General features: G+C 38.9%; 1 protein-coding gene across 1 annotated transcript in view; it reads right to left on the bottom strand.

Moving 5' to 3' along the window:
- The window catches only part of LOC139463886 (protein TANC1-like), a 170087-nt gene extending 161001 nt beyond the window's left edge, over nucleotides 1–9086 (bottom strand). Inside the window, exon 1 of the mRNA XM_071245298.1 lies at nucleotides 8879–9086. The gene's annotated coding sequence lies outside the window, so the exon portion shown is untranslated. The remainder of the gene's footprint in view (nucleotides 1–8878) is intronic.
- Nucleotides 9087–15502: the final 6416 nt, after the last annotated feature.

The following is a 15502-nucleotide window of genomic DNA, read 5'->3' as shown; positions in this document are numbered from 1 at the left end:
TGTTAAGTAGGGGAGCTAGAACATAAGTTTCGCTGAGATTACACCGACTATCTAACGTCTATGTGAAGTATGGGAGCTACAACATTTGTTTTGCTGAGATTGCTACTTTTTAAAGTCTATGAGAAATACAAAATAAGTATTTCTGAGATTGCTTCAACTATTTTAAGTCTGGGGGAGCTACAACAGTTGTAACACTAAAATGGCTGGAACGGAACCCAGTGTTCTGCAAGTCATGCCCACGACAGGCCACAATGTAGTCAATGAGAGTGATTTCCATCAACTGGATTTCCCTACCCAGACATCCCAGCATCAACCTATTCCTTCATTCAGTCTTGTAAGATTGCAGATAATCCCAATCAAGTTAATGTAGGTGGACTTTGATTTGATCCAGACTGCTTACATGGCATCAAACAGGCAAATGATTTCTTACCAAAACCAATACTGGTACGTGTATGTGTATCCACGACGGATCCACCATGAAGCGTGTTGTCTCATCTTAAGTCAGGATCGAAAACAAGGAGATTTGAGATAGTCTCCGGCACAGCAGGAACAACACCAGCAATAGCCTTTCGAATAACATCAGTCATCAGTGATGAAACAGCATCAAGAATCAGTAACAAATCAGGTGCAATCAGTAATGAGCTGGTGTATTGATTCATCCTCAAGAGGAACCCATGGAATTCTTACTCTCACTTCATTTGTTTTCGAACCAATTTCATCCTAAAATAATTAGGAAATACTTTTAAAACAAATGAACAATGTTTTTGCACTTCCAAACTCTTGTACCTGAGAGAATTCAAAGTGATTCAATTCTGAGCCAAACGAGGACTGAGATTTCATGTTTCGCAAATACCTGGTATCATCACTATTGATTCTTAAACACATGCTCATGATACAGTCAGAATTGTACAATTGACAGCTTTAGCAGAAATTTCTTATAAATATGGAAAGGAGGGTTTTTTTACACGACAAAGATGTGTTGTTATTTAGTTCCTCTTCACTGCTCTCAAATACCAACACCATTTTGTTGCAGACAGTAAATATCAAGCATCTTATATCTACACTGTATCTGATTGATTGTAAGCAACATTTTCCAACCATTCACACGTCAAAATTGAGTTTGAAAACACTGCAATGTTGGCCTACGTATTGGTGACAGCAGAGTCCAATTCTATGGCCAACAGTTTGTCAAACTTCACAAAGTAGTTTGCACCCTGTTTTCTCAATGTTCACACACACAAACGTAGGTTTATACACATTAACCACAAGCTTAAGTATGCTGTGTGAAGTCACCAAAATGCATCCAATAACACAGTCTATTAATTTTTTTAGTTTAACAGAAACAATAATTGCAAGTGATTCCACAGCATTTGTTTGGCTAACCAAGACATTCTTTGTTTACGTTTCCACAAGCCAAAACAAAATAAGGCCATCCCCACAAGCAGACTATTTTTGCAGACTGAGGCATTATCGCGCTGAGCGAGGTTACTTACGTTGTATCGGTGTCCACAGTAATGATTAATTAAGCAGTCCGTGAAGCTATCATTGTTAACATTTTTAGTAAAAAAGAATTGGGGATATAAATGTAAAAAACACCATAAACTCAAAAAGAATATTGAGGTAAATTCTTGAAATTTAGACTATTAGATATTCTCCCAAAGCAGAAAGCTATTTATCTGAATAGAGTAAATATCATCAACTCTTCGATTAATCTCAAAATAGCAACAAGTACCTGAATCTTGCAACAGCTCTTGTGTTTTTCTCTTCTTGCGATGATAAATGGATAATAAACTGTTACATGGCTTATGTCTACCAACCAGGGACTGTTGTGTCTAGACTCCGAAATAGCTATAACTAAAAGTGTTAGTTGAAGGTCAGCCAGTACATTTCCCCCAACACATCCAAGGCCACTCAGATGATGATCAAGGAGAACCAATTACTGCCCTGAATGTCACTGCATTGATTGGCCTGTAGCGTAATTTAGATCTCATCACGACCTGTCGATATCCCACTCACTGAACTTTCACACCTGTTGCATTGACTATTCACTTTGTACAGGAAATGTTTCTATTTCTTTTGTCCAAGATGTTACATATTGAGTTGGGATTCAGGGGCAGATTTGGTCCTTGCAGTTCCCTACTTGTAGTGAGAGATGACTGAAGATGACCGGGTGGTTATCATGTGTTTGTGTGTTTTCACACCCAAATGGAATAAACTGCTCATATCATCAACAACTGATTTGCCAGGCACTGATTAATTACTGACAGGATGCTAACATGAATACATCTACAGTTGCAGAATTGTGGGTAGGGCTGTATCTTAGTCCAATCATTGAATTGCAAAATATTGGGAGCTAAAGTTTTTGACACTGATTGCTTATGCAGATCCTGTTTTCTACATACTAAATGAAATTACAATTTCAAAATCAATATGGTCAGTTGCTGCCCCGCGGAGCTAGAAAAACTGAATTAGCGTTTCCACCATTTTGTCAATTAATTTTGAAGGGAAACATAATTTATGAATGCATTTAGGTAGACTTTAGGTTAAGCAATACAAATAACAACTTGTTATATATATTTAACCCAATATACCAGAGTGAGTGAGTGAGTGAGTATGGTTTTATGCCGCTTTTAGCAATATTCCAGCAATATCACGGCGGGGAACACCAGAAATGGGCTTCACACATTGTACCCATGTCGGGAATCGAACCCGGGTCTTCGGCGTGACGAGCTAACGCTTTAACCACTAGGCTACCCGACCGCCCCCAATATACCAGAACACAGGAAGAATATTGCAATATGTATTGTTTCAAAGGGTATTTCAGTATAACGGTAGTACTGCGCAATACTAATTGTGAGTGATCCTTCAAATTTACCCTTCTGAAAAGGTGTGAAAAGTAATACAAATAATCTATTATTCACTATTATTGATAAACATTAAGTCATACTCACCAATATGGCGTACGTACCTCTCCGAGATCAATCAAAAAATGTTTTTAGATATTAGTTCTCAACATAATTTTCTGCAATTCCAAAATGTCTTAAATATAATTCAATACATGTGATCCAAAAATCTGTCCCTAAATAAACTCAAATTAATGTCTAAATTTCCTGGGTCTTATACCTCCTGACTCCGAGAACACCCACACTCACCTGTTTTGAACCTGCATGTGTTTTGTTTACACCCAAAACAAAGACTTTTTGTCTCATACCACCCCCACGTAAACCACATCAAACATTGTGTGTGAAACAAGAATTGACCACGACACATGGTAGCAAAATAAACTGGGAAAGCAAGAATGTCTGACAAAATAAACTGAGTATCATAGAAATTTCTCACATCTAAACATTCAGAGCCATTTCCCTGTTCTTCTTGCAAGGAGATTCACAGAATGAATAGAAGACATTGTTCATAAGTCTGGGACGGAAATCAACAGACCTGCTTAAAAGCAAATATAGCATTTTTGTCAAAATTCCACAAAATGTCTTCAAACTTTATGCTATCGAAGCATCCATGGACATTTAGCATGATCATGTGTTATTCTCCATCACATTTGAACTACGCTTGAACAAACTGACATTAACTTGTTATCCATTGTGAAACTTTAACGTTAACTCCCAATCAAACCCAAATCAGAATGACTTTTCTCTCACTTGGTAACTTGTCTGACAGCCTAAAATGTGCCTGCACAACTCTAACAAGATATTTGATGATTTTTAAATCACCAATTTTGAACAAAACCTGACATTACTTTGTTTCACATCTAGAAACACACACTCCCTCTCCAAACAAAATCAGAATGACTTTCTCCCACTTGTCAACACGTCTAACAGCTTATTACTAGTCTAATACAACTTTAACAAGACATCTGATTATTCTAAATCACCAATCTTGAACAAAACCTGTCATTACCTTCTTTTCCATGGAGAAACTTATACACCCACTCCCAGTCCAAGCAAAATCAGAATGACTTTCTCCCACTTGTGAACATGTCTGACAGCTTAATACAAGTCTAATACAGCACTAACAAGATATTTGATTATTTTAAGTCACAAATGAATACAAACAAGCCATCACTGGGTCTCCTTAAGTGATTTTTACCTTAGAAAGCCTTTGAAGTCTTCATCCACATGAAAACCAAACACATCAACAAACTCCATGTCAGGACGGCCTCTAAGGTCAAACAAACTTTACAACTCTGTTCCTGTTTTCCTCAACCCCTTGGGGTCCAAATGTCTATTAAATTGGGGAACATCTGCGTGAGGGCTGCACCAGATGGGGGTGGTTCCACGTCTCCCACCTCTGGGAGCCCACGACTAGACTGAAGCTAGTTCTGCAGGATTAGAAGTCTCAAGGTGGAATAAAAACTAGGAACGGACAAATCTGTGTCACATACAGTTACATATATATAAGCTGGATTTTATTGGCTTTATACTGAGAAAGCAGTAAAGAATGAACACAAGACCAAAATGTCAGATTGGTTTTGTAATGAAGAACTTTGTGTGGTTGATTATAAGAAGATTCTCTCCAGAATCATCCTAAACCAGTATAGTCACAGAATTATTATTATGAAGTACAGCAAGATTCTGTTGGGCAAAAGAAATATATGGAGCTGTCCTATGTGATAAAGTGCAAATATCAAACCACAGCGACAACTTTGAATCGGCCAGGACAACAAATTCAATCATCTTGAATAATTATATTTGAATATGTCAACTTAATGGACTTCAGTAAATAAAATGACTTATTGAAGTTCAAGTCTATTTAAGTCAAGATCTTAGGAAAGTAACTAAAACGTTCAAGGTAAAGACAAATTTTTCTGCTTTCTCAGAATTATATTCTATCAAACATGGACCTGATAATATCATTGACAAAGACAGGACATCTTGTTCCTGTATTTAGTGGAAAGACAGATGATTCTGTGTTGGTTTCATGATCAATAGCACGTTCCCTTTACAGAAAGTCAGAAACAAACATGGAGAAAGTCTAGGTGTTCTGTGTGGCTTTCCACTAGGAGGGTCCTGTGAGACTACTGGACCTGAAGTGACCGGCAGCAAGCACCTGCTGGGAGGGGGATGGACTACAGCTTAATTGACCATAACAAGCAGGTGTAATGGGAGATACAGCATCACTCAGGATGAACCAATCTTTTATACATCCTCAAAATGAAATATAGGAACACAATACACTTCTAGACTGTAAAGATGACAACGATAAACCACAACACTTGACCTGTGAATGGACAAGTAACATTGTATCCACTTGCCATACAGGAAACGCTCAAAGTAAACCTCACAAAGACAGGTCCTGAAATGATGTTTTACTGGTGGCATCAAACAAAATGAGGGAGGAAATCTAGAACTCCTCCGGATCTCCTGATCTCAAGGCTATACTGTGGAGTACATTGAACATTGTATCCTAATTTCAATATAGAAATAACTTCAGTTTATTCATAAATCGACACTGATATTTTCATATATGAAATACAGAATTTTGATGGTGTGAATATTGTCAAATGAAATAATTTACTTGATCAAGTCTGGGCTCCATTGGATTTTGTCTCCAGAGTAAAAGTCTAACAATTTAACCACCAGGTGAAACAACATGCTCTCAAACTCCTCTGGATCTTCAGATGCTCAAAGCTTATACTATGGACAACACTAGGTTGGTTTGTTGATTAACGCCGCACTCAGCAATATTCCAGCCATATGACGGCGGCTTGTAAATAATCGAGTCTGGACCACACAATCCAGTGATTGATATCATGAGCATCGATCCATGCAATTGACCGGATCTTCACAGGTCTAATTTCAATGTAGAAATAACTTGCTGCAAGTGAGCCTATTCCTTGAAGATGAGCACTTCATGTCTGGCAGTAAATTCACATGTAAGGCATGGCCTATTCTTTGGGCTCCATTTGATTTTGTCTTTAGTGTGAAAGTCTTAAAATATAACCACCGGGCTAAACTACATGCTCTTTAATCACATAAAACACGCATATAATGTCTTGTCATACAAACTGTCTTTATAAACTTGACGAGATGAAGAGAAAAGAAAAAACACAAGTTTAGACTGTATGTTAATTTTCTGAAATAAAGGTTAAAATAAAATCAAAAACAAATTCAGCCATGACACTGAAAACTATTTCAATGAAACTTCAAAGAATGTCTATTTTGGAAAGTAAAACAAAACTGTAACAAAAAGAATTATTTTTCAAAATCCAAGTGGTGGTATACTACTCAAGACTCAAGACAAGTTAAAGAACACTTTTTTTCTTGAGTATGAGTGAGTTTGGTTTTATGCCACTTTTAGCAATATTCCAGCAATATCACGGCAGTGGACACCAGAAATGGGCTTCACACATTGTACCCATGTCGGGAATCGAACCTGGTCTTCAGCGTGACGAGCGAATGCTTTAACCACTAAGCTACCCGACAGCCCCTCAATTTTTTCTTGACTATAGTTAATCTTTCATGACTTAACTTCCTTTGAGTAGTATAACATAATGGGTGGAAGGCATGGTCTTCAGCAGAAGGTTGTAGTGAAGTGCATCCCCTGACTGTATCTACTCCATACCACATTATCACACCCCAGAGACTCCCCACACGGAATATAGATGGTCTGTTGTTGGGTATGATAGCTTTATCACTTTACAATTAGCTCATTAGCAGCTCCAGATAGCTCCTGGCTCCAGCGTAGAGACAAGCCCACTGTCATGGAGAAGCAGCATCTGATGAAGAGGTCCTGACAGTCTGTTTCACACACATCATGTATCTGTTCGTCAACTCCCTCACCTGTGAGCATCTTGTTTTCAAACTAATTGGTTACATCTCATCCAGGTTATCATGATACGTAAAGGCATATGACTGATCTTTTGACTTTGTGGTAATGCAGCTGATTAGTAATCTATGTTGTTCTTAAGTTCTGGTAAAAAAAAAAAAAAAAATCATGTAGGAATGGATTGAAAAAAGTTCAAAGTTTGGCTGAAAAGTATTTTTTTGTTTTTAAAGTCTGAGCCAGAAACTTTGGGTGAGGTGAGGTGAAATGGGGTTTAATGTCGCATTCAAGATTATATAGATATGCAATCTTTTATTGCACAATATAATTTTCTCCTCTAAACTTAAAAATAATATTTTTAGCTAGCTGGCTAGATTTGCGTTTATAAAAATGTAGACTGGTTTTGTTTTCATAAAATACATATATTCCACAGTCATGGTGCATGATTAGTCACCCCATTTCATCCTTAAGTGGGCGTGGGGGTAGCCTAGTGGTTAAAGCGGTCGCTTGTCATGCCAAAAACCCGGGTTTGATTCCCATTGTGGGTACAGTGTTTGAAGCCCATTGTCCCCTGCCGTGATATTGCTGGAATATTGCTAAAAGCGGCGTAAAATTATATTCACTCACTCACTCACTCCAGGGGGATAACCAATGGTGGGTCTTTGTGATACTACTATCCTCTGACATAGTCCAAATGTTAGCATTCAAAGAATTCATCTTCTTGACAGACATTTTATTACTTATCTAAAACAGATTTACTGTAAGTCATCCCACAACCAATTCCATGAGGAATTTTATGATTAGAACGACTCCACTGTTGTATCCAAGGCTCCAAGTTTTACAGCTTATCTGTTGATGGAATTTCTCAACTGAGCCGATAAAACCCAAGAAAGATTACATACTTTACAAACAGGCGTTGTGCCTAATGAAACAGACATGCTTTGGTGACATTTCACAAGATGGTAATTAGCATTCCTGTCTTGTCAACCTCTAAAACCACACTGAATCCTTTGTTGACATTCCAAGTGGTTGCCCAAAGTTATAAAATATTTGTTATAATTTCCACAAAACATATGGCGCAATGTCAATATAAATAATTTCAAACATAAAGAAAAGCACGCACGGAACCAAGAAAGAAAATGTTGATGAAAGGAGTTAAGTAAAGTATACCCCAGAAGCGTTATCATCAAGCAAGGTATCAAATTTGCTTGTATCTCCCTCTGATACCACATGTCAGTTGGCTGTGCTTACACATGTAACAAAAACCTGCTGGCCCCAGCAGCTGTCCAGAGTTGACATTCGGCTTCATATGTTGTCTACGCTCTAGGGTTCATGCTCCATACAGCGTGTTCAGTCTTGTGGTTTCTTTCTCTCAACTTGAACATTTTATTACCAAACGTAAGACTTGTAAGGTCCTGGGAAACTGAACAGCATGATATGGTCTTGGTGAAGAATATGTCTTGATCAGAGATCTTGGTCAGTGTCATCGTATCAATTACATAAATCGATGCTCATGATGCCAATCACTGGATTGTCTGGTCTAGATTCAATTATTAAACAGAACATATACTGACACACAATGAAAACTCATAATGGAAATCAACGCTAACTCGAAATCCAAAAAGACGTGTTTTTGTGCTCAAGTCCATCTTCAATAAACATTGAATGAGATTCGAACCTGTACAATGACATTGTTGTGCTTGATTATCTCACACGTAAAAACCTAAAACATAATTTCATTTTTGTGGCCATTTTGCCAAATATTGATAAAAATAAAATTTGCGGTTTTTAAGTGGTTCAGTATGTAACTGATAGCTCATTTGAAACATTTGGTTTTAAAAAGCATCGTATCATTGATAGAAACTAACTGATTCAGCCCACTAGTCCTCATCATCATAACATATAGCAAAACCCTTAAAAAGGGCAAATTTCTACTCGTCCTTAGGATACCTTAACTATTGGGCAGTTTGGCAAGGACTATAGGACTAGTCGTAGTGCCAATTTCTAATGCTGGATAGCTATAAAAAAATAATCAGCTGACACTTTTTCATGCTGATGAATATCAACTGAAGAATACAGCATGCTTGAGAGTCTCACTTACGCAGCTCAAGGAATTCCATCACCCCAAAGACATCACAAACTCCACACGACTTTCATCTTCTACCCAGTAATCCTTCAACCACCAACAGCGTCACTTGTCTACAGTTCCAACTGCATCGAGATCAACATCCCCTCCATCTCAGATGGTCGTCAACAGCGCCATGTGGCCTACCACAACACAGACACCATGTTCAAACCGAGTGCTGTAACGGTTACCGCCTGGCCCAGGAACACAAGCCTCACCCCCCAGACTGAGCAGTGGCACCGGGTCCCCCAGGCACAGCAGTGACACCGCGGTCCCCTCATACAAGCCGTGGTGGCAAGGATCTAGACTTGCACAAGTCTCTAAGGAAATAAAACTAAAACTGTTTAATCTAAATAATTAAAAAAAATAAGAAATTATTTTGTTCCTATAGGATATTAGTGTCCTTGGGCATCTAAGACTTGTTATTTACCAAGATACAATAACTGGAATAACATGTTTTTGTGCTTGTACAGCTTTTGGGAAATGCTAGCAAACCCTCAGAAGCATCAGTGTGGCGGTGATCCCCTCCCAATGTTGGGGAGTACTTGTTGAATAAAAGACACTAATCTCTTTCCAGATGGCTGATGGGGATGAGCAAGAGGGATTGGATTTGGTTTGTTGTTTAATGCCGCACTCAGCAATATTCCAGCTATGTGACAGTGGTTTGTAAATAATCGAGTCTGGACCAAACAATCCAGTGATTAATATCATGAGCATTAATCCACGCAATTGGGATCGATGACATGCATCAACCAAGTCAGTGAGCCTGACCACCCGATCCCATTAGTCGCCTTTTACAACAAACAGTCACCTTTTACGGCAAGCATGGGTTGCTGAAGACCTATTCTACCCCGGAATCTTCACTGGTCAATGAGGGATTGGAAGGAGGGGTGGGTAGGAGGGGTGGGCAAGAGGGATTGGCAGAAGGGGAGGGTGGAAGGGGTGGGTGGAAGGGGTGGGTGGAATGGGTGGGTTGTGGACTGTCATTCACTAAGAATCCCTACTGAGATAATGCAAGGTTTGGAGGTTATTCTCAACTTCAGTGTAGAAACTGACAACATTTATAGGAATAATATGCCTGATCACAACATACTGTCTTCTATACAGGCATGTACAAATTACTCATCACTGAGGATGTTTTTCTAATGTGATTGCTCGATAATCGAACTGACAACTGTACCTTAGTGCTGGCCTCTTCACGGACTACCTGCATCATGGGATCTGAACCTGGACACACTGATGACCTATGTCCAGTAACACAACACAGGGGTCAAGTTACCCATAGGTCCCAGTCATGGCAAACAGAAACAGAAGAAGACCTGATGTATGTTAGTCAAAGTCTGCATCTTTGCGGGCAAGTCAATCTTCCATACTCACACATTCTTATATATTCTACTCAAAAGAAGTTGGGTATTCTTTAACTTCTTTTGAGTAGCATATAAAAGATGGACTGTACGTTTTTGAAGAGGATGAGCACCCTGGTTAGTGGATTTCCTAGACTTGCACAAGTCTCTAACGCAATAATTATTAGTTGAAATCATAATTTCTAGATCAAATAAATAATAAGAAAAAGTTGTCCTTGTAAGAGACTGGCATCCAGTTATCTAGACTTACCTATTAGGAGGATAGAATTACTACACATCCACTTTTCTTTCATAACAGGCTTGGAGCAAGGCTTTGGATTTACCAAACATCCCAACTACAGGTATGTTTCTATTTGTGGTGACTTACATGAAACATGTCTGGTATTTCTTATCATTGCTTTAGGAGATTTACGGTACTGACAGGAAAGATGGCAACTGTGCAGCACTCAGAGGAGGATCTGGAAGCTGCTGCTGAAGGTGTTTTTTAGGTAAACAAATATAAGCGTTTCCTTTAACGTCTTTGGCTCAAGACACAAGACAAAAATGGCTGACAAGCCCATAAAGTATTCGAGAATGATATCACAAGAAGACCTCAGCTCAAAATATCCTAAATGAAAGCGTTCCCTATCTTCATCCGAGATAGGGTTAAACTATGTAATTATCATGTTTTTAATTCTCATAAAAAAACTTAAACATCTCTTCCAACACAGCAGTGTTGCAAAGCATGCTTTGGCAACGACATGACGTTGTCACTATCAAGGTCTTATCATGGCTTGGAGTCTTTTCTCTGGGGGTGGTAAAATGATTAACACATAAAAGGAAGTCTCTTTTCTCGGAAAAACTTGATGATTTACAACAGAAAAATGGGTCATGTTTCATACAAAAAATACCCTGAACAAAACGGTTCCTGTCCACACGAGTTTAACATATTGTCTCATGTTTACAAAGGGGTCTGTGTTTCGCACGGTCTGAAGACCAGCTTGGAGGATAGGAGTCTCTCTTTGGATACAAACACATTTGAAAAATCATTCTTCAGGATATTTAGGACTTTTTGTAAAAATAATGACAGAACACTCCTTCATACAATCATTGTCATAACACCTCAGACAGATCTAAAGAAAAGGAAAGTAACACTTGAAATTAAGCCTTTTAAAAAGCAATTTCCTTCTAAGATTTTATATATACGTTGAAGGTTATTTGCAAGTTTTTTAAACCAGCTGTTTACACACATCGGTGTGAGAGTGTGAATGTTGTTTAAAGTCACAGTCAGCAATTTGGACATGACCCAACTGGGGGAACCAACTTCAAATATATTCGTTTAAGCTAAAACATCTGACATCCAAGTATGGTTATAAATAAACTGTTGGTCTAAAATATGGGAGAGTTTCATAGATTCCATGAAGTCTTAGGATCAAGCTATGCTGTTTCAGGGCAACATGACAACAGTTTAAACACATCATGGCCACTTTAGATGCCACTAGTCCCTGTACAGTGTAACTCAATATTCAGCCCTTATGTTCAGAACAATTCCTTCCATCTGTACATGCAGCCAGATGACATTTCTATTTCATATTATCAGATTTCATTCTGAAACTTAACACGTCTCTGTTACATTATTTTACCACCTATACCTCTTTGTGTTACATATTGACTCAATGTAGAACTGTATGGCCTACCATAACAACCGTAATAAACGCCCTGGAAACTTTGAAGTTTTATACTTTATTTTGGTCATATCACAGAAGAAAAAAACAATATTGAAGGAAAGGGCAAAAATACACAGATCAAAGACTATTTCTACTTTGATGAAACCCACCCATTACATATACCTTACGTGTTAACTCCGTCTTCGGGTATTATGGCCACCCCATATTTCAAAATCCTGGATCGGCTTCTGTTACTGAAATACAAAGTGGCACCAAACAAGCCACAATCACTTAATTTTCTATCCCAGCAACCTGTGAAGATACCGGGGCAGAATAGGTCTTCAGCAACCCATGCTTGCCATAAAAGGTGACTATGAGGGGCGTAAAAGGCGACTAATGGGATTGGGTGGTCAGGCTCGCTGACATGGTTGATGCATGTCATCGATCCCAATTGCGTGGATTAATGCTCATGATATCATTCACTGGATTGTTTGGTCCAGACTCGATTATTTTCAGACCGCCATCATATAGCTGGAATATTGCTGAGTGCGGCATTAAACAACAAACAAACAAACATACTAGTCCTGCAGTAGCAATTCTCTTCCCCAACATTACAATAACATTTACAAACTACAAAACTTCGAAGAAATGGTCAAATCTCTGCTACAATTCCTACTACATCATGAGCATGTGTTTATAAATCACTATCAAATAGTAATGATACCAGGTGTTCACGAAAAGGTCAACATATCCAGCCCCTCTGGTGCCATCCATCATAAAAACATGCAAAGGCAAGTCAACTGTTTAATCCATGTTTCTAATTCTTCACGAATATTTTAAAATTCAACCATGATTTTCACACTTTGAAAACTATTGTGTTCAAAATCTTAAAGAATACCTATAAAATTTTCAAATACTTTGAGATCGTTTTGAAGACTTGAAGTTGTGTGGGAGCTTCAAGTGGAATGACAGCCTGCTGTATACCCTTGTACGTAAATGTCACATGTCACGACTGACCTTACGAGGCAATGTTTAAACATGTAACTCACTAAGCAGAGAATTGCGTTGTTTTTTTTGCAAGCTTTAGGAGCCAGGAGAATGAAGCTGCAAACACAACAGTCTGGGTTTTTGTGTTGGGGTGGTTGTCTGTTTGCTGACAACAAATGATGACAGATAATGATGAAGAGCTCATTGCATCGGAGTGAAACTTTCCACCTCCCAGCCCTTGTAGTTAACATAACGGCAGTGGTCTTCTTCTTTGTGGGGGCATTGGGGTAAAATTCTGTTATCACCTTACGCATATAATCCAAAAGTTAAAGGGTATTATTCTCAAATCTGTCACGCAAAGAGAAACAAATTCATTAAATTAGGTGATGTCATTATTGCCCTTCTATAGTGATGTGCATGTGCGTGCATGTGCGTGCATGCGTGTCTGCCCAATGAGATGATTTGTTTGTCTGTGTGTTTGTTTGTTGTTTAACGCCGCACTCAGCAATATTCCAGCTACCAGGTATATGATGGCCATCTGTAAATAATCGAGTCTGGACCAGACAATCCAGTGATTGACATCCCGAGCATCGATCCAAGCAATTGGGATACTATGACATGCATCAACCAAGTCAGCGAGTCTGACCACGCAGTCCTGTTAGTCGCCTCTTACAACAAGCATAGTTGCTTTTTACAGCCAGTATTGGTTGCTGAAGACCCCACTGAGATGCCCCACCTTAATATTGCTCGATTATTGCTAAAGGTGACGTAAAACCAAATTCACTCACTCACTCACTCCCCCCACTGAGATGAGTAAAACATGAATACCCCACTCAGACCTAGTCTACTGACACTGAGCCAATCAGGCCTTGCTTTATCTCTTTCATGCTGAGGGACAGACAAGGTAGCAACAAGTTCAATCTTTTAACATAGTTTAGGATGATGCAGCCAGGGATCGAACTCCTGAACGTCTGCTCTCTGATGCACTATGTCCTAGAAGACGGAGGGGCATCATTATTCAAGATGTGAAGTTGTTTCAAAAACGAATTGTCCAGAGGGCAAGGTTTCTGGATTAACAAGGTTCAGACAAAAGGATTTCACCAAGAATTTCAGACAAAGTATGACATGAAAAGAAATTAAGAAATGGATATAAGAATTGGTAGATAGACACGGCTACAATAAAAGACTATTGTAACTAGATAAACATGGGGTTATGAATTCATGATTGAATATAAACATAGTAATGACACTGTAGCTCACCTGGATATGAGGTCAAGAGTTAACAAGTATTTGTCACAAAGTGACGAAATGTCCCCCACCTGTATATACACCATAGTACCAAATATGAAGACAATCCAGCGATTAGTTCTTGAGATATCGCGGCAACACCGTTGTCCAACTCTAAAAGCAGATCTGCCTGCTGAGACCTTCAAAATAGGGTCAAGGTCACCAAAACCGACTGGTGTCTGCGGTGTGTGTATATACACCATAGTTCCAAATATGAAGACAATCCAGTGTTTAGTTCTTGAGATATCGCAGCAACACCGTTTTCCAACTCCAAAACAAGATTTGCCTGCTGTGACCTTGAAAATGGGGTCAAGGTAACCAAAACCAACTGGTGTCTGCAGAGTCTGCATATACACCATACTTCCAAATATGAAAACAATCCAGCGATTAGTTCTTGAGATATCGCGGCAACACTGTTTCCCAAATCCAAAACCAGATTTGCCTGCTGTGACCTTGAAAATGGGGTCAAGGTAACCAAAACCGAATGGTGTCTGAGGTGTCTGTATATACACCATAGTTCCAAATATGAAGACAATCCAGGGTTTAGTTCTTGAGATATCGCGGCAACACCGTTTTCCAACTCCAAAAGCAGATTTGCCTGCTGTGACCTTGAAAATGACGTCAAGGTCACCAAAACTGACTGGTGTCTGCGGAGTCTGTATATACACCATAGTTCTAAATATGAAGACAATCCAGCGATTAGTTCTTGAGATATCGCGGCAACATAGTTTTCCAACTCCAAAAGCAGATTTGCCTGCTGTGACCTTGAAAATGGGGTCAAGGTCACCAAAACCGACTGGTGTCTGCGGAGTCTGTATATACACCATAGTTCCAAATATGAAGACAATCCAGTGTTTAGTTCTTGAGATATCGCGGCAACAAACAGGTGGGACGTACGGACGGTCGTGAATACTATATCCCCCGCTTCGCGCTTTCGCTCGGCGGGGGACAAAAAAAACCAACAGCTTATGAACAAAAGTCGAGGGCAGCACTGATATTCAGATATTTTCATGATAACATGATAAATACTGGGGACGAGCCTTAAACTGTAATGAAATGAACAAAATTGAATGTCATGAAATATACATGCTAAAGTTAAGCTCTGTCAGACTGGTATTCCCGGAGAAGTTTATAGCACCAAATATGTATTTTGAGAACATTTAAGAGCATGGTCTAATCAAGGTCAAACACAATTTAAAATTTCAAAGAAAATTGAACTAACTAAACAAAAACCAATTTCATTAAAGTTTGTTTGAAAATGCTGGACCATAAATGACCATATATAGCAGCCATTTTGAAAACTGGATTCTAAAAGG

The sequence above is a fragment of the Haliotis cracherodii genome, unplaced genomic scaffold (genome assembly GCF_022045235.1).
Source record: "Haliotis cracherodii isolate W230 unplaced genomic scaffold, xgHalCrac1.p SCAF_16, whole genome shotgun sequence".
Taxonomy (NCBI): Eukaryota; Metazoa; Mollusca; class Gastropoda; order Lepetellida; family Haliotidae; genus Haliotis; species Haliotis cracherodii.
This window is presented reverse-complemented; position numbering and strand designations above follow the sequence as displayed.